At 42.2% G+C, this 24,538-nt stretch overlaps 1 long non-coding RNA gene across 4 annotated transcripts; it reads left to right on the forward strand.

The window, feature by feature from the left end:
* Positions 1-223: 223 nt before the first annotated feature.
* Positions 224-24,351, forward strand: LOC140642573 (uncharacterized). 4 transcript variants are annotated; one of them, XR_012039012.1, is made up of 6 exons: positions 224-1,060; positions 1,163-1,297; positions 18,076-18,219; positions 19,069-19,153; positions 20,088-20,119; positions 22,150-24,351. It is a non-coding gene; the product is annotated as an uncharacterized lncRNA (long non-coding RNA). The 4 variants fall into 4 exon arrangements; XR_012039014.1 differs by having other exon boundaries at positions 18,153-18,219; XR_012039013.1 differs by lacking the exon at positions 20,088-20,119.
* The last annotated feature ends 187 nt before the right edge of the window (positions 24,352-24,538 follow it).

The raw sequence follows: 24,538 nt of genomic DNA on the forward strand, positions 1-24,538 counted from the left end.
TGAGGGGCAACACTACATGTTCTCCCAAGGCCTAGGGACCCCTATCACATTTCTTCTGTCTGCTATTTCCTGGGATCACTCTCCAACCTCGCACCCGGGGCCATGCCCATGGCTGGTGAGCCTGCGTACGTGCCCAGAGGGAGGGGCACAAACATATCATAATGGGCTTTGAGCCAGGGGATGATGCACGGCCTAGCTTGGGACATAAATAATGGGGTAAGTCTGAGCTTATGTCCAGTTACTCATTTGGTCAAGATGAGTAACTAGCCAAAGGCCGTTGGAGACATGACAAAAAAGCTGCCTCGGGTTTCTTCTTCTCGACCCCAGGCTCCACCTACGCACTCTATTCCGTCCTCCTCTCCACCCCAGGCTCCACCTATCCACTCTATTCCTTCCTCCTCTCCACCCCGAGCTCCAACTCCCCACTCATTTCCTTCCTCCTCACGACACCGGGCTCCACTTACCCACTCTATTCCTTCCTCCCCTCAACCCCGGTGTCCTCCTATCTACTCTATTCCTTCCTCCTCTCATTGTCCGAGGAAGTTTCCTCTTGTGTGTAACTCTTTTCATCCACAGAATACTCTCCAGCGTCGGCCACCTCTCTCAACTCATAAGCCTATCTCTTTCCCTCCTGTTCATAGTGCTGTCCCTCCTTGCCGCCCTAACGTACAGGTTTCCCCACCCAAATATTGCTCTATTCCTTCCAAAACCTCCAGCCCCCGCTCCTTTTCTCCCGCTACTGTTCTCCGTTACTCCAGTTTGTTCTTTGCTCCTACTCCCCCTCCCAGCCCTAAGTAGACGTTAAAGTCTTATCCTCCCCAACATTCCAGCCAACTCCATCCAGACCTCCGTGATACACAAATCCTATCCTGGAGAGATGATTTCCCTGTGAGTGGGACGGTTCTGATATCATCCAGAATTGCCAGAACAATCGATCCGCAGGAGCTTCACTTGGTGAATGTTGGGAACTCAAGACAAAGCCAATCAACATTTAGCTCGGAGGGTAACCCTTGTCCATGTTGGTGTTTTCACCCACAACATGGTTATCGTATTATTCTGTGTATGTTATCTTCATCCTTGTAAATCGCCTTCAGATGCCAGAGATACCTTTACAAGATCGTCTCTGCCAAAAACCAGTTTCTTTCCTCTCTTTCCTACTTAGACGGCCTGAATGAATTCTACATTTATAACTGGTTTCTCCATGGAATTTGGACTGTGACCACCGAGCAAACAGCAAGACCAGGGACACAAGGTAGAGAAGAGTGAGTGGAAATCATGTCATCTGAAATCTACACGGGTGAGTCCTATTGATCTGCCCTTGATGAAAGTGAATGCCGGAATGGGTGACCTCTAAGAACTCCCACACAAGCACAAAACCCCTATTATAAACATAGAAGGATACAAGGTTCCTTGGTGCGGTTCCTACAAGTCTCTATTGTTCTGCACCCTAGGATTTGTGGAAATGGACTAGGGACTTTTTTGCCTTTCAGAAATGCCTCCTGCCAAAAGGAAGGGGGCCCCCAATTATGATCTCATTGAAGCTCTGACCATTTAACACCTGAATCCCAGAAAATGGCAGGCACCAAAGCCTAGAAGGAAAGTATACATGCCTATCCTTTCCAGATGATAGCATCAAATAAACAGATTATATATATATATATATATATATATATATATATATATATATATCTTAAAATCGTCAACATAAAGCAATATAGATTCAGTGGAAGATCACTCAAAATTCTAACACATATCTTCAGGAAACGTGAGGAGTTGATTGTACTTTACAACGACAGGCCAAAGAGCCAAGAATACCCATGACTCCTTTAAGAACTCGTAAGAATAATTTTGCTACTACCGGATACCAGACTTACCACAGGAGCCAAAAATCCTTAGCTCTTGCCTTTCTATTGTGGGGCGTGGTCCTCTCACCCCATTCTAACTCTAGTCCGGGCGGGTGTCTCTGCCACAGGCCTGCCTACGGGGTATTGGGGTAAAGAGCTCAGTTCTCAGAAATCAAGGGAAGGAGGGAGGTGTGGACCGAAGGCGAGAGGAAGGGAGGAATGCAGGAAGTGATGGAAGGAAGGAAGAAAGGAAGGAAGGAAGGAAGGAAGGAAGGAAGGAAGGAAGGAAGGAAGGAAGGAAGGAGAGGAAAGATAGGAAGGAAGGAGGGAAGGACGGAAGGAAGGAAGGAAGGAAGGAAGGAAGGAAGGAAGGAAGGAAGGAAGGAAGGAAGGAATAGGCAGGGAAGGAAGGAGGGAGAGACGGAAGGAAGGAAGGCCTTAGTAAAAAGCTCCTCATTTACTGGAGCTTCTCTTCGCCTGTGGGGCATCACTCCGTGGAGAGCAGACTGGGAGACCAAAGGGTCCAGCGGGGAAGCCCAACCTCCACAAGGGGAGCTGAGCCTGAGAGAGCTCCATCAGCCCCAATGTAACTTAGGGCCCCCTCTACACCACTCCAATAGCAAATCTTCTGGCACCCCTCCCGGACATGAGACCACACCACTCCCACTGTGGGGACACTGGGGAAGCCACACTCAAACACCCCCAACTTCTGCCCTCCTGGTAAATTTGAGGAAAATGGATCCATTAAGTTAATTGTGTAAGTTAATCTTACAGCTTCTCTAAGATGGACGTGTCAGATTGCTTGCTGTTGCTTCTCCGTGTAACCACGTCAACGACGTCCATTCTTTCATCCTATGATGGTGTGCTGAGCCCCTGGGGTGTGCTGGCCCAGGCCCCACGGACTCGGAGCCCAAGTCGCCCTCCCTCCCCTGGGGCATCCTTCGGATGCCCACGATCTCCTCTCTGGGTCAGCCCGGAACGTGATGACCACAGGCTGTACCATGTCAGGGTGCACAGCGATATCGCGATCCACAACGCTAAAGTGTGGAGCTTGGGAGAAGATGATCGCCACGCGGAGTGTTCAGCGCCCATCTCAGCCTCGTTCCTGAAACCCAGCCTGTGTGCTGCGTGGATAAATAAAGATGACTTTCAAGCGTCAGTCGGACCTTTCCTTTGTGGAGCCTCACTTTTTTCTGCCCGCATGCACTGGTTCAAATCCTTCATCTTGGGCATGCCTGCGTGGCCCAGCGGTTTAGCACCTGCCTTCGGCCCAGAGCGCGTTCCTGGAGTCTTGGCAAGGAGCCCCTTATCCGGCTCCCTGCCTGGAGCCTGCCTTCCCCCTGCCTGTGTCTCTACCTGTCTCTCTCTGTGTCTCTCGTGATTAAATATATACAATGTTTAAAAAGTACGTAGTGTCCATCTGAAGTGTATACTATCCACTGATTTCTTTATCTCAATGACTCCATTTTTCTTTCTGGGGTTGGTTTCGTTGTTTGTTTCTTTTGGCATCTGTTCTTCAGTGTCTTGTACCTTTTAATAGAATTTCACGTTTTTGTTCTACGCCTTTCATGACATGAAATTATTGGTGAAGTGTTTGTGTAAATAAGCCCTTTTTTATACCTGTTGACCATCTCTCACATGGATTGTTTGCTCGTCTGTTCCCTTATTCTGGAATGTGAGCTCACCTTCAGCGGGGCTTTCGTTGTGACCTGGACCATGGTGGTGCTCCTACAGCGTGATAGATTTTTTTTTTATTTTTTTTATTTTTTTTTAGATTTTGTATTTTAATGCAATCCCTATCAAAATACCATGGACTTTCTTCAGAGAGTTGGAACATTTTATTTAAGATTTGTGTGGAATCCGAAAAGACCCTGGATTGCCAGCGGAATATTCAAAAAGAAAACCAGACCTGGGGGCATCACAATGCCAGATTTCAGGTTGTACTACAAAGCTGTGGTCATCAAGACAGTGTGCTACTGGCACAAAAACAGACACATAGATCAATGGAACAGTACAGAGAAACCAGGAGTAGATTCTCAACTTTATGGTCAACTAATATTCGACAAAGGAGGAAAGATTGTCCACTGGAAAAAAGACAGTCTCTTCAGTAAATTGTGCTGGGAAAATTGGACATCCACTTGTAGAAGAATGAAACTAGACCACTCTCTTTCCCCATACACAAAGATAAACTCAAAATGGATGAAAGATCTAAATGTGAGACAAGATTCCATCAAAATCCTAGAGGAGAACACAGGCAACACCCTTTTTGAACTCGGCCACAGTAACTTCTTCCAAGATTCTTCCATGAAGGCAAGAGAAACAAAAGTAAAAATGAACTATTGGGACTTCATCAAGATAAGGAGATTTTGCAAAGCAAACATACCGTCAGCAAAACTCAAAGACAACTTACAGAATGGGAGAAAATATTTCCAAATGTCGTATGAGATAAAGGGCTAGTATCCAAGATCCATAAAGAAATTATTCAGCTCAACACCGAAGAAACAAACAATTCAATCATGAAATGGGCAAAAGACATGAACAGAAATCTCAGAGGAAGACATAGACATGGCCAACAAGCACATGAGGAAATGCTCTGCATCACTTGCCATTTGGGAAATACAAATCAAAACTACAATGAGATATCACCTCACACCAGTAAGAATGGTGAAAATTAACAAAGCAGGAAATCACAAATGTTGGAGAGGATGTGGAGAAAGGGGAACCCTCCTGCACTTTTGGTGGGTATGTGAACTGGTGCAGTCACTCTGGAAAACTGTGTGGAGGTTCCTCATAGAGGTAAAAATAGATCTGCCCTACAACCCAGCAATTGCACTGCTGGGGATTTACCCCAAAGTTACATATGCAATGAAATGCTGGGACACCTCCACCCTGATATTTATAGCGCTATGTCCACAATAGCCAACTGTGGAAAGAGCCTTGGAGTCCATCAAAAGATGAATGGATAAAGAAGATGTGGTATATGTATACAATGAATATTACTCAGCCATTGGAAACGACAAATACCCACCATTTGCTTCGACGTGGATGGAACTGGAGGCTATCATGCTGAGGGAAATAAGTCAATCGGAGAAAGACATACATTATATGGTCTCATTCATTTGGGGAATATAAAAATAGTGAAAAGGAATAAAGGGGAAAGAAGAAAAAATGAGTGGGAAATATCAGAAAGGGAGACAGAACATGAAAGACTTCTTACTCTGGGAAATGAACACTCAGCCATTAGACACGACAAACACCTACCATTTGCTTTGAGATGGATGTACCTGGAGGGTATTATGCTGAGTGAAATAAGTCGATTGGAGAAGGACAAACATTATATCGTCTCATTCATTTGGGGAATATAAAAAATAGTGAAATGGAATAAGGGGAAAAGAGAAGAAATGAGTGAGAAATATCAGAACGGGAGACAGAACATGAGGGACCCCTAAGTCTGGGAAATTAACAAAGGCTGGTGTAAAGGGAAGTGGGCACGGTGTGGGGGTGAATGGGTGATGGGCACTGGGGTGGGGCACTTGATGGGATGAGCACTGGGTGTTATGTTATATGTTGGCAAATTGAGCTCCAATAAAAAAATAATTACTATGAATGTAAATTGACAAAACACTCTGATGAAAAGACATAGGGTGACAGGGTGGATTCACAAACAAAACTCTAAAAAATGAAACAAAACAAACTAAACTCTTTCAATCAACAACAGCAACAGCACCAACAAAAGGAAACAAGTTTCACTTATATGCTGACTATTAGAGATTCACTTCAGATCTACAGACACCTGCTGAATGATAGTGAGCAGATGGAGAAAAATATTTATCACTCAAGAGGTTGTCTGAAGAAGGCAGGAGTAGGAACACTTCTTCCAGACAAAACACACTTTAAAATGGAGCGTGTAGTAAGAGACAAAGAAAGACATTATGTAATAAAGTGGAGACCTCACAGCAAGAAGATTTAACAGTTTTAAATATATGTACACACAACATAGGGAACACTTGAATACATAAAGCAATTAGGCTTTAAGGAACTAATTGACAGTAATACAACAATAGTAGGAGACTTTAACACCTCTCTTACATTAATAGAGTGATGACCCAAACTGAAAATCAAAAAGGAAACAATTACTTGGACTAATGCACTGGTTCAAACTTGTTCAAACAGCAGAATACTCATTCCTTTCAAGTGCACGTGGTACCTTCTTCAGCATAGGTCACAGATCAGGCCACAAAACAAGTCTGAGAAATTAAAAAACATTGAAATCATACCAAGCATCTTTTCTGAGCACAATGCTGTGGAACCAGAAATCAATCCCAAGAGAAAAAAATTGTAAAAAAACACATACACGTGGTTTACACCATGCTAGTAAACAATGAATGCATCAAACGAAAACTCCAAGAAGACTGAAAAAATTACATGGAAACAAATAAAAATGGCAAGACCATTGTCCAGCATCTTTGAGAGACAGCAAAATGGATCCTAAAGAAGGAAGGTTACTGCAATACAGACCTACCTCAAACAAAAATCTCAAACCACATATACCTACACTAAAGGACTCTTAAAAGAACAGTAAATAAAACCAAAAAACAGCAGAAGGCCACAAGTACTAAAAATTAGAGCTGAAATATATGTTACAGAAACATAAGTAAAAACCAGTAGAACAGATTAACGAAACCACTATCTAGTTCCTTGAAGCTCAACACAATGATAATCTTGTAGCTAGACTCATGAAAGAAGAAGGGAGAAGCACTCAAACAGAATAAAAAAGGATAAAGGAGAAATTACAGCCAATTCCATACATTCATTAAATGATTGAAACAGAATATCATGAAAAACTATTGGCCAGCATATTGGACAACCTACATGCAGTGGATAAATTCCTAGAAGTCTAGAAGCTACAAAAACTGAAGGAGGAAGTAGGTGAAAAGTTCAATGGACAGAATACCAGCAAGGAAATTGAGTCAGTAATAAAAATAGCCAACAAACAAACGTCCAGGACCAGATGGCCTCACAGGAATTTCGACCAAACACTGAAGGAGTGGTAACACCTGCTCTTCTGAAATTCTTCAAAAAAAAAAAAAATCAGGCCCGAGGGAGGGGCCTATTCAGTTTTGCTGTTACCTCAATTGATTAGGCAAATTGTACCTGTTGCGGTTTGTGCACAAAAACTACTTAAAATGGTCGATTTTGTCTGTCTTCTATACCTTCCGTTTCATTGTTAAGGGCATATATATAAAATTTTTTAAAAAGTTTTATGGGTAAACCTTTAAAATACCTTCCAAAATTTTGGTAACCTGAATCTTTGACGTTTCATGTATATTGAAATTCGATTTACAACCCACAGTATAACAGCCAGTACTTATCCCAACAGGTGACCTCTCAGTTCCCATCACCCAGTCACCACATGCCCCCCGCCCACCTACCTTTCCCCAACCCTTTGTTCATTTTACAGAGTTAGGATTCTCATGGTTTGTCTCCCTCTCTATTTTTCCCATTCATTGCCCTCCTCCCCCCAATAATCCATTTACTAGTACTTATATTGCCCAAATGAATGAGAACATATAATGTTTGTCCTTCTCCGATTGACTTACTTCACTCAGCATAATACCCTCCAGTTCCATCCACGTTGAAGCAAATTGTGAGTATTTCTCATTTCCAATGGCTGAGTAATATTCCATTGTATACGTAAACAACATCTTCTTTATCCATTCATCTTTCGATGGACGCCGAAGCTCCTTCCACAGTTTGGATATTGTGGACATTGCTGCTATAAACATCAGGGTGCAGGTGTCCCAGCGTTTCATTGCATCCGTATCTTGGGGGTAAATCCATAACAGTGCAATTATGGGTCGTAGGTCAGGTCTATTTTTAACTCTTTGAGGAACCTGCACACAGTTTTCCAGAGTGGCTGCACCAGGTCACATTCCCACCAACAGTGTAAGAGGGTTCCCTTTTCTTTGCATCCACTACAACATTTGTGGTTTCCTGCCTTGTTAATTTTCCCCATTCTACCTGGTGTGAGGTGGCATCTCATTGTGGTTTTGATTTGTATTTCCCTGATGGCAAGTGATGCAGAGCATTTACTCATGTGCATGTTGGCCATGACTATGTCTTCCTCTGTGAGATTTCTGGTCATGTCTTTTGCCATTTCATGATTGGATTGTTTGTTTCTTTGGTGTTGAGATTAATAAGTTCTTTATAGATTTTGGAAACTAGCCCTTTATCTGATACATCATTTGCACATATCTTCTCCCATTCTGTAGGTTGTTTTTGTTGACTGTATCCTTTGCTGTGCAAAAGCTTCTTATCTTGATAAAGTCCCAATAGTTCATTTTTGCTTTTGTTTCTTTTGCCTTCGCGGATGTATCTTCCAAGAAGTTACTGTGGCTGAGTTCTAAAAGGGTGTTGTCTGTGTTCTCCTCTAGGATTTTGATGGAATCTTGTCTCACATTTAGATCTTTCATCCATTTTGAGTTTATCCTTGTATAGGGTGAAAGAGAGTGGTCTAGTTTCATTCTTCTGCATGTGGAGGTCCAATTTTCCCAACAGCATTTATTGAAGAGACTGTCTTTCTTCCAATAGATAGTCTTTCCTCCTTTATTGAATACTAGTTGACCATAAAGTTCAAGGTCCACTTCTGGGTTCTCTATTCTGTTCCATTAATCTATGTGTCTGTTTTTGTGCCAGCACCACAGTGTCTTGATGACCACAGCTTTGTAGTACAACCTGAAATCTGGAATTGTGATGCCCCCAGTTATGGTTTTCTTTTTTAAAATTCCCCTGGCTATTTGGGGTCTTTTCTGATTCCACACAAATCTTAAAATAATTTGTTCTAACTCTCTGAAGAAAGTCCATGGTATTTTGATAGGGATTGCATTAAACGTGTATATTGCCCTGGGTAACATTGACATTTTCACAATATTAATTCTGCTAATCCATGAGCATGGAATATTTTCCCATCTCTTTGTGTCTTCCTCAATTTCTTTCTTTGGGTAGGTTAATTCCGAGGAATCTTTGGGTAGGTTTATTCTGAGGAATCTTATGCTTTTGGGTGCAATTGTAAATGGGATTGACTCCTTAATTTGTCTTTCTTCAGTCTCATTGTTAGTGTTTAGAAATGCCACTGATTTCTGGGTATTGATTTTGTATCCTGCCATGCTACCAAATTGCTGTATGAATTTTAACAATCTTGGGGTGGAGTCTTTTGGGTTTTCTATGTAGAGTATCATGTCATCGGCGAAGAGGGAGAGTTTGGCTACTTCTTTGCCAATTTGAATGCCTTTAATGTCTTTTTGTTGTCTGATTGCTGAGGCTAGGACTTCAAGTACTATGTTGAATAGCAGTGGTGAGAGTGGACATCCCTGTCTTGTTCCTGATCTTAGGGGAAAGGCTCCCAGTGCTTCCCCATTGAGAGTGATATTTGCTGTGGGCTTTTCGTAAATGGCTTTTAAGATGTTGAGGAATTTTCCCTCTATCCCTACACTCTGAAGAGTTTTGATCAGGAATGGATGCTGTATTTTGTCAAATGCTTTCTCTGCATCTAATGAGAAGATCATATGGTTCTTGGTTTTTCTCTTGCTGATATGATGAATCACATTGATTGTTTTACAAGTGTTGAACCAGCCTTGTGTCCCGGGGATAAATCCTACTTGGTCATGTTGAATAGTTTTTTTAATGTATTGTTGGATCCTATTGGCTAGTATCTTGTTGAGAATTTTTGCATCCATGTTCATCAGGGATATTGGTCTGTAATTCTCCTTTTTGGTGGGGTCTTTGGTTTTGGAATTAAGGTGATGCTGGCCTCATAGAACAAATTTGGAAGTACTCCATCTCTTTCCATCTTTCCAAACAGCTTTAGTAGAACAGGTATGATTTCTTCTTTAAACGTTTGATAGAATTCCCCTGGGAAGCCATCTGGCCCTGGACTCGTGTCTTGGGAGATTTTTGATGACTGCTTCAATTTCCTCCCTGGTTATTGGCCTGTTCAGGTTTTCTATTTCTTCCTGTTCCAGTTTTGGTAGTTTGTGGCTTTCCAGAAATGCATCCATTCCTTCTAGATTGCCTAATTTATTGGCGTATAGCTGTTCATAATATGTTTTTAAAATCGTTTGTATTTCCTTGGTGTTGGTAGTGATCTCTCCTTTCTCATTCATGATTTTATTAATTTGATTCTTCTCTCTCTTCTTTTTAATAAGGTTGGCTAATGCTTTATCTATCTTATTAATTCTTTCAAAGAACCAACTCCTGGTTCTGTTGATCTGTTCCACAGTTCTTCTGATCTCGATTTCATTGAGTTCTGCTCGAATTTTAATTAACTCTCTTCTTCTGCTGGGTGTAGGATCTATCTGCTGTTTTTTCTCTAGCTCCTTTATGTATAAGGTTAGCTTTTGTATTTGAGTTCTTTCCAGTTATTGGACGGATGCTTCTATTGCGATGTATGTCCCCCTCAGGACTGCTTTTGCTGCATCCCAAAGATTTTGAACGGTTGTATCTTCATTTTCATTAGTTTCCATGAATCTTTTTAATGCTTCCTTAACTTCCTGGTTGACTCTTTCCTCCTTTAGCAGGACGGTCTTTACCATCCACGTGTTTGAAGTTCTTCCAAACTTCTTGTTGTTATTTAGATCCAATTTCAAGGTATTAAGGTATGAGAATACACAGGGGATGATCTCAGTCTTTTGGTATCGGTTCAGACCCGATTTGTGACCCAGTATGTGGTCTATTCTGGAGAAAGTTCCATGTGCACTTGAGAAGAATGTGTATTCAGTTGAATTTGGATGTACAGTTCTGTAGATATCTGTGAAATCCGTCTGGTCCAGTGTATCATTTAAAGCTCTCGTTTCTTTGGAGGTGTTGTGTTTAGAAGACCTTCGAGTATAGAAAGCGCTAGATTGAAGTCATCAAGTATAAGTGTATTCTTATCTAAGTATTTCTTAACTTTGGTTATTAATTGATTGATATATTTGGCAGCTCCCACATTCGGGGCATATATTTTGAGGATTGTTAAGTCCTCTTGTTGGTTAGACCCTTTAAGTATGATATAGTATCCCTCTTTATCTCTCACTACAGTCTTCGGGGTAAATATTAGTTTTTCTGATATAAGGATGGCTTCCCCCTGCTTTCTTTTGAGGACCGTTTGAATGGTAAATGGTTCTCCAAACTTTTATTTTCAGGCTGTAGGTGTCCTTCTGTCTAAAATGAGTCTCTTGTGTACAGCAAATAGATGAGTCCTGCTTTTTTATCCAGTCTGAAACCCTGCGCCTTTTGATGGTGTCATTAAGGCCGTTCACGTTCAGAGTTATTATTGAAAGATATGAGTTTAGTGTCATCATGATATCTATTCAGTCCTTGTTTTTGTGGATTGTTCCACTGGACTTCTTCTTAAAGGGAAATTTGAAGAGTCCCCCTTAAAATTTCTTGCAGAGCTGGTTTTGAGGTCACATATTCTTTCTGTTCCTGTCTGTCTTAGAAGCTCTTTATCTCTCTGTCCATTCTCACGAGAGCCTTGCTGGATAAAGTATTCTTGGTTGCATGTTTTTCTCACTTAGGACCCTGAATATATCCTGCCAGCCCTTTCTGGCCTGCCAGGTCTCTGTTTGAGGTCTGCTGTTACCCTAATACTTCTCCCCATAAAAGTCAGGGATTTCTTGTTCTTGCTGCTTTAAGGATCTTCTCTTTATCTTTGGAATTTTTAAGCTTCACTATTAAATGATGAGGTGTTGACAGGTTTTTATTGATTTAAGGGGGGATCTCTCTATTTCCTGGATCTGGATGCCTGTTTCCCTTCCCAGATTAGGAAAGTTTTCAGCTATGATTTGTTCAAATCCATATTCTTGACCTCTGTCCCTTTCAGCGCCCTCGGGAACCCCAATTAAAAGTAGGTTTTTCTTCCTTGGGCTGTCATTTATTTCCCTTAATCTATCCTCATGGTCTTTTAATTGTCTCTTTTTTCCTCAGTTTTCCTCTTTGCCGTCAACTTGTCTTCTATGTCACTCACTCGTTCTTCCACCTAGTTAACCCTCGTCCTTAGGACTTCTAGTTTGGGTCACATCTCATTCAATTGATTTTTAATTTCTGCTTGATTAGATCTAATTTCTGCAGTCATGAAGTCTCTTGAGTCCTTTATGCTTTTTTCTAGAGGGACCAGTAGCTTTATAATAGTGCTTCTGAATTGGCTTTCTGACATTGAATTGTAATCCAAATTTTGTAACTCTGTGGGAGTGAGGACTGTTTCTGATTCTTTCTTTTGAGGGGAGGTTTTCCTTCTAGTCATTTTCCTCAGTGCAGAGTGGCCAAAAACAAGTTGTATTGGGAAAAGGCGAAAAAGAGAGGAGAGAAAGAAGGAAAGAAAAGAGAAAAAGCAAAAAGAATAATGGAAGAAAAAGAGAAAAAAAGAGAAGAAAGAAAGAAAGAAAGAAAGAAAGAAAGAAAGAAAGAAGAAAGAAAGAAAGAAAGAAAGAAAGAAAGAAAGAAAGAAAGAAAGAAAGAAGAAAGAAAGAAAGAAGAAAGAAAAGGGTGGGTGAAGGAAACAGAAATCAAAAAGAAAAAAACACGGGGGAGTATCTTCTGATTCTGTATTCTTTAATTCCCTTGACTTCCCCTGGATCTTGTCCGTCTAGCCGGTCTTCTGGGGAGGTGCCTGTTGTGCTGATTTTCAGGTGTTACCTCTTGGGGGAGCTGTTCTGCCCCCTGCCTGGTGCAGGGCTCAGTGGGTGTTCTTTATTCTGTGAGGCCCCAGGAGGAACTACCACAGTGGCGGCGGCCAGCTCTGGAGCCCTGGATTCAGCTCCCGCAGTAACTATGGAGCTCTCAGCCTGCAGAGGCCTGGATGCTCCGCGGACGGGCCTGCTGATCTGCTCAGCTTGGAGCAGGAGTGTCCTTGCTGTCCTGGGCTCTCCTGGCCTCTGCCTGTCCCAGAGAGAGGTCGGATCTTGGGCTGTGTCCCTGGTGCCCTGTGCTCCCGGGTCTGTGCTGTTGGATTGGCTCTCCCAGCCAGCCGGGCAGCCCCCTCTCTGCGGAGCCTCCGCCTGAACTCCTTGGAGCTGCTGCAGGGGCTTCGCATCCCCCTCTCCTCGAGCCGCCACCCGATCCCATCCGAGCTGCTCCCAGGTCAAGCCGTGTACGCAATGCAGCCCTTTATGGAGCTCGGCTCACTCTCCCTGGGGCACAGGTATCTATAAGTGTCCCAGGGAGTCTGAGGGCATCCCCACCCCTCCTGGGGTCCCGCTCTAACTCCCTGCGAGTGCCTTTCCTCCCGGGAAGATTGGTGCAGCTCCTGCTTCTCCAGGACGGTGCTTTCCTGTCCAGGGGGCACTCGCCTGGCCTTAGCCCGGCTCCTGGCGGGTCCCTCCCCCTTGGATGTCTTTTGTTTCTTTTTTTCCAGTCTTCCTACCTTGATGGAGCATGAACTCTTCTCACTGTAACATTCCAGCTGTTCTCTCTTTAAATCTCAGGCCGAATTCATAGATTTTCAGGATGATTTGAAGGTTATCTTGGTAATTTGGTGGGGCAGGTGACTTGGGGACCCTACTCTTCCACCATCTTGCCACTCCTCCCAACCCATGACATCGGAGGACCTTTGCTTTAGACACAGGTTCAGAAACCAGGATTGAATTGCTATGTAGGGAGATACCAGATGTTGTATGGAGATAGATTAGTCTCTCTTCTTCCATCTTATTGTATTCATTTAATCTGAGGTTGAGGGATAAACAGAGCACAGAAGATGTTTAGGGCAATGAAAATATTCTGTATGCTAATATAATGATGCATATGTGTCCTTGCGTTTTCCAAACCCATATAGTGTACAGCACCAAAGGTGAGCCTTAAGATAATAATGGATTTCACTAGGAATGATGTGTCAGTGTAGACTCTTCAGTTTAAGCAATGTGCCTTCTGGTGAGGGATATTGATCATGAGGGGGACCGTGTGTGGTGGGAGCTCTTATATGGGAATTCCCTGTACTTTGTCTCAATTTTTCTGTGAACCTAAAAGTGCTCTAAAAAATAAAATCCTAAAAAAAAGTAATATTTCAAAAAATAAGTGGAGTTTGAAATAGGTTAATTCTAAGTTATAGGTTATTGCAGGAGCGGTGGTAAAATAGATGTGCTGGTTAGACATTTTTTATTCAGATGTTAACAAACAGGAAATAGGCCAGACTTATTCCCCATTTTATATTCCTGTTGAAACTTCATAATCATCAATTAATTAAACTTCTTTGATTTTTTATTGTCTAATTATGATCTGTTTTTATAATGTCTTTGGATATTTTCATTTCAGGTTTCTCTACTGAAATTTTCAGTTATTTGACTCCATAGATCCTGGTCAACAGCAGTTTTTATGTTGCAGGGTGCAGTGTCTAGGTCTATGCAGGCTTCAGATAGACTTATGACAGAGCTCAGGGACATATACAATCACATAGGTATAAAGCAGGTAAGGACCTCTGGATCTCTGCTCTCCTTAATGCTGTTTTTAATTTTCAGAGAGGAAAACTTCAGTTCTTATAACTAGATAGAAGCAGAAAGGCTTATCAACTTGATTTTAGGAATGTAAAATGTAGATTTACTCAAGTAAGTCAAAGATGTGGAAGGTAAAGTAGGATGAGTTTACTTGTTTATTTGTTCTTTTGATTTTTGAAAATTGTTATCTTAAAAAGTATTTGTCTTCTTGCTGATGGGGATTAACTCATGATTTTTATCTTCTGGGAAAACTATTAGTAATATCTGCTTTAGAAAGGAAATAAGATACATAGATACATATATATTATGATGTATATAATTATGTATATATATGTATATATATATGATTATATGAACAAAGAACTGTTGCTGAGTTGATTTTTTCCTTTTCTTTAAACAACAGAATCAACTTTTATTGTGTATTTATGGTCTAACTTTAAAAATAGGTGGGTTTAAAAAATATGTGGGATTTTTAGTTCATTTCATCATTTATTCTTTCTTACCCATTGTGACTTAAATATTGTGGAATCTCAATACTTGAAGTAAAGTTCCTTTTTATTGTCACAGAGATTCTAACTGTATTGAATAAGGGAAACAGTTGAACTTTAATATGTTTGAAGGTAGCTTTGTGATCCATTCAGTAATTATCAGAGTGACCAAATATAAATCATTAGAGCTCACTTAAATTAAAACAAGAAAAAAAATTTTTGCTTTAGGGTTTTAAGGTAAACCATCCTTGTGTCTGAGTTATTAGATGTTTTGTGATCCTGTTTTTTAAAAGAAATCTAAAAGTTTATCTGTAGAAAACCAATAAAGTACAGTTAAGTACTTACCTATGGGTTTACTTTTAAATGTTAAAAATTCCTGTTTTTATAGCATTGTAGTACATTAAAATTAATAATCAGATATTACATGGAATTGGTTAAATTATGGTATATGAATAAAATAATTTTCCATTGAGTTATTTAAAAATTTACGATAGACTCCTTATATACTAAGTTGAAAAGATGCCCTGGGAAGTCGAAGAAAGATTATAAACCATGTAGAGGGATTCCATTTTTTTCTTTTTATAATTTTCTTTTCCCTGGAGTTCAATTTACCAACAGATAGCATAACACCCAGTGCACATCCTGTCAAGTGCCCCCCTCAGTGCCCGTCACCCAGTCACCCTAACCGCCCCACCTCCCTTTCCACTACCCCTTGTTCATTTCCCAGAGTTAGGAGTCTATCATGTTCTGTCACCCTATCTGGTAATTTCAATCATTAAAGATTTATTCATTTTTGAGAGACACAGGCAGAGAGAGAAGCATGCTCCATGCAGGGATCCTGACGCAGAACTCGATCCCGGGTCTCCAGGATCATGCCCTGGGATGAAGATGGCGCCAAACTGCTGAGCCACCAGGACTGCCTGGGATTCCATTTTTATAAAAATACTTGCATGTGTTTAGAAGAATATTTAAGGACATATGATTTCGCATAATTTTTTCCTCCCACTCACAATTAATGGTAACACTTTCTCAACTCCTTAAAGAAGCCTTTTCGTTGATGGCTTTAATTATCTGTTAAGAGCCTAAGCTATTCAGGTCCAATGGCAAAGTATTTACAATATAGCTTAATTGTTTTGTGTTTTTATTTATTTTTTGTTTTGTGTTTTAACTCAAAATATGTAGATTTCATGATTGTCTAACGTGTTCATTTACACTGAAGTAATAATTAAAAAGAGTAACCTAGGGGCACCTGGGTAGTTCAGTTGGTTAAACATTTGATATCTTTTTTCTGCTTAGGTCATGATCTCAAGGTCACAGGATTGATCCCCACATCAGGCTCCGGGCCATTTTGGGATTCTCTCTCTCCATCTGTCCCTTCCCACACCTATCTCCCTTAAAAAAAGAGAATCCTACATGTTCTGTATCTTTACAGGGATTTATTCAGTGAGACCCATAAATGACAGTTTATATGACTGGCATGTTAAACTACAGAAGTAAGTCCCTCTTCTATTGCTAACCCAGTCTTCGTATGATGGACCATCACAGTGGAAATCTTTTTCCCTCTGATTTGATACCTCTATGATATGGTTTCTACTTAGAACTGTTTCTAGCCTGCCTGATCTCTGTGAAGAGGTCTGCTGTTAATCTAATATTTCTCCCCATATAAGTTAGGGATCTCTTGTCTCTTGCTGCCTTAAGTATTTTCTCTTTAGCTTTGGAATTTGCAAGTTTCACTATTAAATGTCGAGGTGTTGAACAGTTTTGATTGATTTTAGGGGGTAATCTCTCTATATCTTGGAACTCATGCCTGTTTCCCTCCCCAAGATAGGGAAGTTCTCAGCTATGACTTGTTCAAATGCACTTTCTGATTCTCTGTCCCTTTTGGCACCCTCTGGAACCACAATTAATCGTAGCTTTTTCCTTCTGAGGCTGTCATTTAATTCCCTTATGTTTCCTCATGATCTTTTAATTGTTTTTCTCTTTTTCCTCAGCTTCCTTCCTTGCCATCACTTGTCTTCTATGTCACTCACTCGTTCTTCTACTTCATAAAACCTCATCCTTAGGACCTCTGGTTTGGATTGCATTTCATTTAATTGATTTTTAATTTCTGCCTGATTAGATCTGAATTATGCAGTCATGAAGTCTTTTGAATCCTTTGTCCTTTTTTTCCAGAGCTACCAATAACTTTTTAATTGTGCTTCTGAACTGGCTTTCTTTAAAAAAAATTGGAGTTCAATTTGCCAACATATAGCATGACACCCAGTGCTCAACCCGCCAAGTGCCCCCCTCAGTGCCCATCACCCAGTTACCCCAACCCCCAGCCCACCTCCCCATCCACTACCCCTTGTTCATTTCCCAGAGTTAGGTGTCTCTCATGTTTTGCCACCCTCACTGATATTTTCACTCATTTTCTTTCCTTTCCCTTTATTCCCTTTCACTAATTTTTAGCCTCAGTTTTCTTATATGCAGAGCAGGAGCAATGATGCCTAACTTCACAAAGCCTTTGAATGTAGTCAAAACTCAATACATATTGATTTGAAATGCCTTTTCCAGAATGCCATGTAATTGGAATCGTACCGTTTGTAAATTCTTCCCCTTAAGAATGGAGTTTCTTTCAGTTAGTAGTATATATTAAAATTTATTCCAGGTCTTCTTTATGGCTTGATAATCCATATCTTTTTAGTACTGAATAATATTCTATTATCTGGATGTGCCACAGTTTGTTTCTCCATCCACCTACTGAAGGACATGTCAGTTTCTTTCGACCTTTGGCGGTTATGAATAAAGCTGCTAAAAGCATCTCTGTGTAAGCTTGCATGGGCGCTAATTTTCAACTTCTTTGTGTAAATATCGATAACCTGATATTCCCTTATTGACATATCAACAGAAAAAAATCATTTACTGGCTTATTTTACAAATACAACTGACCCATTAATTCATAACTCTTCATTGCTGCTTCAATCAGTTATTGATCCAGATTGAACCAGAACCCCATTTTCTCATTAACTAAGCCAATATTTACAAAGTTTCTCACAAGATTCTGAACATAGAACCAGAGATAGAGGGAGAAATCAGCTGTCACCTTTAAGACTATTCCAGAAACACAGACAAGGGAGTAAAGGAGTACAGTACAAAGGAATGAACAAGAGTGAACAGATGTGAATAGAATACAAAGGCAGGTTCTCCATGGTGAGGCTGCCTTAGGAAAGGATGCGAGAGGAGGCAAGATGGCAGGTCAGCCTCTGAGCCTCCCTTGACATCACCCCTTACCCCCTACAGTTATGGCTGTGCTCCACTCTCCTGAAGCACTGCACCTTGACGGACTTGCATGATAAACCATCTCTGTCTTCCAACAGTGGAGACTGAATTCACACAAGAGGAGACTGAAGGGAAATAAATGGAGCAGCAACAACCATTTTGCATGTAAGATCAATAGGCATTAGTGACTGATATAGTGGCAAAATTGAGAGGAAAGATGAACTCTTAGCATAAGCCTGGGGTATGTATGTGTATCTATAGGTGGATATATAAAGACATACATGGGCATGTAACTTCTTGAGGACAATTGGATGTGACTGTGGCCATGATTTTTAATCAGGTGATGTGAAGATCATGTCCTAGAGGTTGACATAATGACATGATGCTTCTCTGCTCATTAGTCAGGAAAGATTTTTTTGTATGTTTGTTTTTTTGTTTTGTTTTGTTTTGTTTTACTTATTCTACTGGGGATAAGATGAGTAGCTTGTGATACATTTATTTAACATGACCAGTCCTTTACTTTGGCTTCTCTGAGCAGCCCCTGCCAACTTATCCTGCTGATCAGAAGTGATAGCAACCTGGACTCAGTGAACCTACCCCTGGAAATCCAGAAGAATCATTTCCCTTCTTTTTCTGCATCACCCAGAACAGATCGCTCTGATTAAGCTGTGTGGCCAGGCTCAGTCCCTATTCACAGCTCCATCGAATGTAATTGATTTGAGACTCCTCCCTACAAATGTGCTGATTCCTTAAATGACCTAAACTCTGTAAGCCTCAGCTCCCTATTCTGTACAATGGGGGTAATGATTACACTTACTTTCTAGGACTGGTGGTAAGGGATAACATGATATAAAGCATAGTAAGGATTGAGCCAAGCGCCTGGTACACAGCAAGTGCTCAGGAAATGTGAACCATCATTACTATGCGTCAAGGGAGAAGTGGGTCCAGAGATCCTGCAAGGGAAATGCCACGGGACCCAGGTCTCAGAGCTTGTTCCCTCCTTATTCTTCCTAGGGGGCCAGGGTGTGGAAATGAGAGCAGCATCAGAACAAGGACCAGCAGCCCAGGGCTCCACCCTGTTGTGCAGCCAACTTACCAGGTACTTTATTCTTGCCTCTTATTTTATTCTCTCTGGATCTCAGTTTCCTCATTTACAGAATGGATCATTGGTCTCTGACATCATGTGAATATCTGGGGCTTTAGACCACATGAACAGAGGCAGTTCACAAGTTGGAGAGGTCACAGGTGGTGCAGACAGAAGGGAGGCACATTCTGGGCAAACCTCAGAGGTGATGCTGCAGGTAGCACGACATCTGTGTCTACAAGGGGAGCAGGAGAAGAAAGGGTACTCTGATAGGTCAGGTTGCCAGGGAAAGTGCCACACTGGAACCCAGCTCTCCGTGCTCTGAGGCAACCCAGCGAGAACCCCTCGGTGGGCGGCCCCACAGGAGATACTTCACCAATGGCGATGAGTTGTGCTTTGGACGTAGGCACATGCAATTCTTCTATATTTCAATTGGGACACAATAAAGAAAGGTTGTCTTTATGTAGGCGAGGAGACCTAGGGCAGCTGTGAAGAAATGCACCAGGGAGGAGACCTTGGTCTTGTCCCAGAAAAGCTCCAGACTAAGGAGGAAGGAGGTGTGTTATTTACACTGCAAATACTACATAGACACTGAGAACGAACCGTGGTCACTGAGGATACCTCGAGGAAGTCATCAAAAGAAAGCACCAAACGCTGATGAGCTTGTGCCCACCGCTTACCAGCCTATGTCCTGAGTCAGTCTCATAACCTCTGAGACTTGGTCCTTGACCCCCTGGGTTCTGTGGAGTGGTCCTGGGCAGGACCCCAAGCATTGCTTGGCCATGGTGCAAACCTCTCAGCTCTCTGACGTCACTCGCACATGACAGTAGTTTACAACCTCACAGAGAGGGACTAAGCCCTCTTGTTTGCATGTGGGTTAGATGTGGGGAAGGGCAATGAAGTCAGGTTTGGAAACTTGCCTCATCTCTAGTCCTCTATCTTTCCCCAGGAACCATAGTACAAACAGGACTCATATCAGAGGTACGTTGATTCTCCCCATACTGTGACCTTGAACAAACCCCATGATGATGATCTGATGAGGTGGCAGGGTTAGAGCTCTCTCTAACTTTGAAAGGCCTATAGTCATAGTGCAGCTTCATTATGATAGCCCCTAAAGACCTGTCAATTCTTCTCTGGGCATCACCACCATAAGGTGTTTGCCTGAGGCTGCTCAAGTACATCTTAGGGCATAGGTTGGATCCAGGAGCTTGGGCAGGAAAGTGGAAACTGCTCCCACACTGGTCCCTAAAAGGATGCTCTCCAGGCATTGCCATGACTAGGCTGCTTTCTGGAAACACGACCTCTAAGGCACCGGGGGCTCTCCTCTACAAAAGGCTTCTTTGGTATGTAGGCTCAGTTTGCCAGGGAACCCCTATCACCTAGAGTCCCCTTTGGTCTCCTTTTTGCATTGTCAATTTGAAGGTAGGATTTGTGGTTTCAGAGAACACTTTACATCTGGAGACACACATGAAATTTTAGCCTAAAGAAGAACTTATGGCTTGGAGCTGATTCCCCAGCTGATGGGCTCCTCGAGGATGATTTCCCCAGTGTTTTTGCCAGGAAGCTGGACCATTTCTTTGGCTCATCTTTGAATGACAGAAGGTTGTTTTGTCTAAGAATCCATCTTTCCAGGTGCCTCAGTCTCCCAGATGCAATTCAAAGGTGAAGCCTTGGGATGCGCGGTTGGCGCAGGGTTTCAGTGTCTGCCCTCAGCTCTGGGTGCAACCCTGGGATCCTGGGATAGGGTCCCACAATGGGCTCCCTGAAGGGAGCCTCCTTCTCCCTCTGCCTGTGTCTCTGCCTCTCTCTGCATCTCATGAATAAATAAGTAAAATCCTAAAAAATACACAAACAAATAAAAAAAAGTGAAGTCTTTCGGATACATGACCTCTTCCATTTTGAACACCATATTCTCCTGTCCCGAAACCATGATGTTTTGTTTATAAGTTGATCGTGACACTTTTACTTTCTGGCCATGTCCTGTTGCCATTTTTGTATGTGATTTACCTCCTCCTCAATATTCTAGTGCTCTGAGGACAGGGATCCTCTTCATCTTCTTCATACCTTCTGTGGTAAACTCTGCCCTGCATCCAATGAAAAGCACAGTAGATCCAAACCATCAGTAAGAGGCCTTACCCCATTTGGTATCCAGCAGTAGTTTATAAACAAATCTCAGTGGTTTGTCTCATTTAAGCTCCTTCGAAATCCCCTCACCCATAGCTCTTGAGCACAGGGGCCATGACTCACCATCATGACTTTTTATTTCCAGTTCTCAGGACATAATTTCTGGCACATAAGGAACATACCACAACTGGTTAGTGAGTGGATTCTGAAGGGGTTGTCCCCAGTAAGGAGGAGAGAAAACAGAGGCCTACTGAGTTTCAACGAACACTTAGGGTTAAGTGTGTTAAAGGCTGGACACAAATTCAGGTCTTCTGATTCTAATGGCAACACTTTTTTCTAGTAGAAGAGAATCCAGTAAGAGCTACAATTATTCTAAGGCTATGATTACGTGTCTTAGCCTCCTTGATGATGAGAAAGCATGACCTTTCCCACTGGGCCTCCTGGCCTGTCTTTCCATCCCAGCGCAAACATCGCTCGTTCTTGGATACTAATCCCAAGGCCAACCAGAACTTCCTGACAAGTGGGCCATGGTGTCTTGTTCTGAGGACAGGTTCACACATAGGCTGAGGTCTGAATTCCTCACCCCTCAGGGACCCCCACATGGTCACCTCTCGGCAGCCAAGTGCAGCCTCCCCAATTGATCCTGGCTTGGCTTCACAATTCTACCCTACTCCACATATACCTGCCATCAAATAGAACAGGGATGAAGCAAGCATCACCCATACCTAACACACACCCCTAAATAGCCCTTGTTCACAGAATCCCTTCTCTAGACAGGTCAGAGACAGCTTTCCTGGTTGTCTCCTTCAGGAGCCCGGGCTGTGGGGCACCCTCTTTGACTCATTTAAACTAAATCTCACTTAAATCTCCCTCTTTCCGTTCCCCAGACAACATCCCATGTGGGATGCCTCCTCGCACCCAAGTTATCCAACCCTGAAGACACTTAGACAACACAGTGAGACCGATCTGGGCTTAATTTCAGCTTCATCAGATACCAGCGGCGTAGCCTAGGTAATCTCATATTTAGTCCTTCTGTCCATCCACTTCCTCTGTAAAATGAAGACAGATTGGAATGAAAACACATACATGCAGCATTTAGCAAAGTGTCAGGCAGGTGTTGTTTCCTTGTCACCATGATTGTGATGACCAGGATATCGCTATCATCTGAAAACCTCCATCCGGATTCATCAGTTTGACAAAATCAGATACCATGAGATAAGAATGCAAGACCATGATGAAATATCCCTGCACAACAACAAGCAAGAAGCTAACCAAGCCTCTATATTTAAGCATCCAGGTTACACTTCAGTCAAATATACCACTTAGGTAAACACAGAATGTGGGAAATTCTATAGGCGCAAATAACCCCCTGTCAACACAATAAAAGGCATGGGAAAAGGGGAAGTGTGAGAGGTTTACAGCCCAGAAGTGCAATGTGTCCATCTTCTATGGATCCTGATTAAATACACCGACTGTAGGAAGGATTCTTTTTTTTAAAAAAATAAAATCAAGAAATTTGAACATAAGCCAAGTATTGATGTTAAAGCATTGTTAGAAATCTTATTAGATGTGATTTAGAATTGTGGTCATGATTAAAATACTTATCATAGGGTCTCCCAGATGGCTCACTCTGTGAAGCATCTGCCTTGGCTCAGGTCATGATCTCAGGGTCCTGAGATCAAGCCTCACATTAGGCTCCTTGCACAGCAGAGAATCTGCCTCCCCTTCTCCATCTGTGTCTTTCTTTCTCATTCTCTCTCTTTCTCTCTCTCTCAAATATATAAGTAAAATCTTAAAAAATATGTATTATCATAAATACATATTGAAGTTTTCCTCAGATAAAATTAATATAATGCCTGGGATTTGCTTTAAAATCTGCAGGAGGAAAGGAGAGTGAGCAGGTTAAATAAGATGGATGCACATATATACTTTGAAGCTGGCAGATGAGTGCATAAGGTTAAATGGAATGTTATTTAATATTCTTTTTAAATTTTATTTATTTATTTATTTATGAGAGACACACACAGAGAGGCAGAGACACAGGCAGGGGGGGTAGCAGGCTCCATGCAGAGAGCCTGATGCAGGACTCGATCTCAGGACCACAGGGTCGTACCCTGAGCTGAGGGCAGACGCTCAACCACCAAGCCACCCAGGTGCTCCCTTAGTATTCTTCCTACTTTTGTGTATTATTGAAAGTTTCTGTAATGAAATAGAGATAAAAGTAAACAAAGCTCTCCCTGACGTGACTCTCCAAAGTCCTCCATTTATGACACAACAGCATACACTCTGGGGAAGCTTTTCCAGATGCAGGAATCAGAGGGCATTGGCTCCCACAAGCTCTCAATCCACCAGTGCCACCATATCTGCAGCCTGCCATTCAGGCCTCTACACCAGCCCCTGACCCATTCAACCACATACTAGACAAACATAATCTCTGGCCAGTGACTTAACCCCTGTGAGCCTCAGTGTCTCTTCTCAAAAATGGAAATGGTGGGGCAGCCTGAGTGGCTCAGCGGTTTAGCTCTTTAGAGGGCATGGGTGAAGAGCACTGGGTGTCTTACACCACTGATGAATTATTGAACACTACACCTGAAACTAAGGGTGTGCTATATGTTCACTAGTTGAATTGAAAAAAAGAACAGAAACACGAACCTCTGAGGGCTCAGGGAGCCAAGCACTCACAGGCCCATGTGCAGAGCACTGATGGCATGAAGAAGGCGGGCCTGGTCGTGTTTGGTGTATGGAATATAGCTCGGGCCAAGATACCTCCTCCTTCCCGTGAGTCTCTGGGAATCCTGGCTTCAAGATTCTCAGATAAAAATGCATCATTCATTGAAGTGAACACGAAATTGAGAGTTCTCAGCTCTGCAAGTTTGACAATGGGCCTTGAAATGGGAAATCTGAGCCAACTGAAAATCTTTGTTCAAGAATTTGTAGATTTTGGGATGCCTGGGTGGCTCAGTGGTTGAGTGTCTGCCTTTGGCTCAGGGCATGATCCTGGAGACCCAGGATCAAGTCCCGCATCGGGCTCCCTGCATGGATCCTGCTTCTCCCTCTGCCTGTGTCTCTGCCTCTCTCTCTCTCTCTCTCTCTGGGTCTCTCATGAATAAATAAATAAAACCTTTATAAAAAATAATTTGTAGATTTTGATGCCAAGTGTATTTTATCAGCTTCCTACAGTTCTGATAAGGAATGAACCCAAGGAGCCAAAAGGAGCTGCATTTGACCTCTGTGGGTTCAGATGCCGCCACAGGGGCTAGGGATGGAGATGCAGCA

This window comes from Canis lupus, chromosome 11 (genome assembly GCF_048164855.1).
Source record: "Canis lupus baileyi chromosome 11, mCanLup2.hap1, whole genome shotgun sequence".
In the NCBI taxonomy this organism is placed as follows: Eukaryota; Metazoa; Chordata; class Mammalia; order Carnivora; family Canidae; genus Canis; species Canis lupus.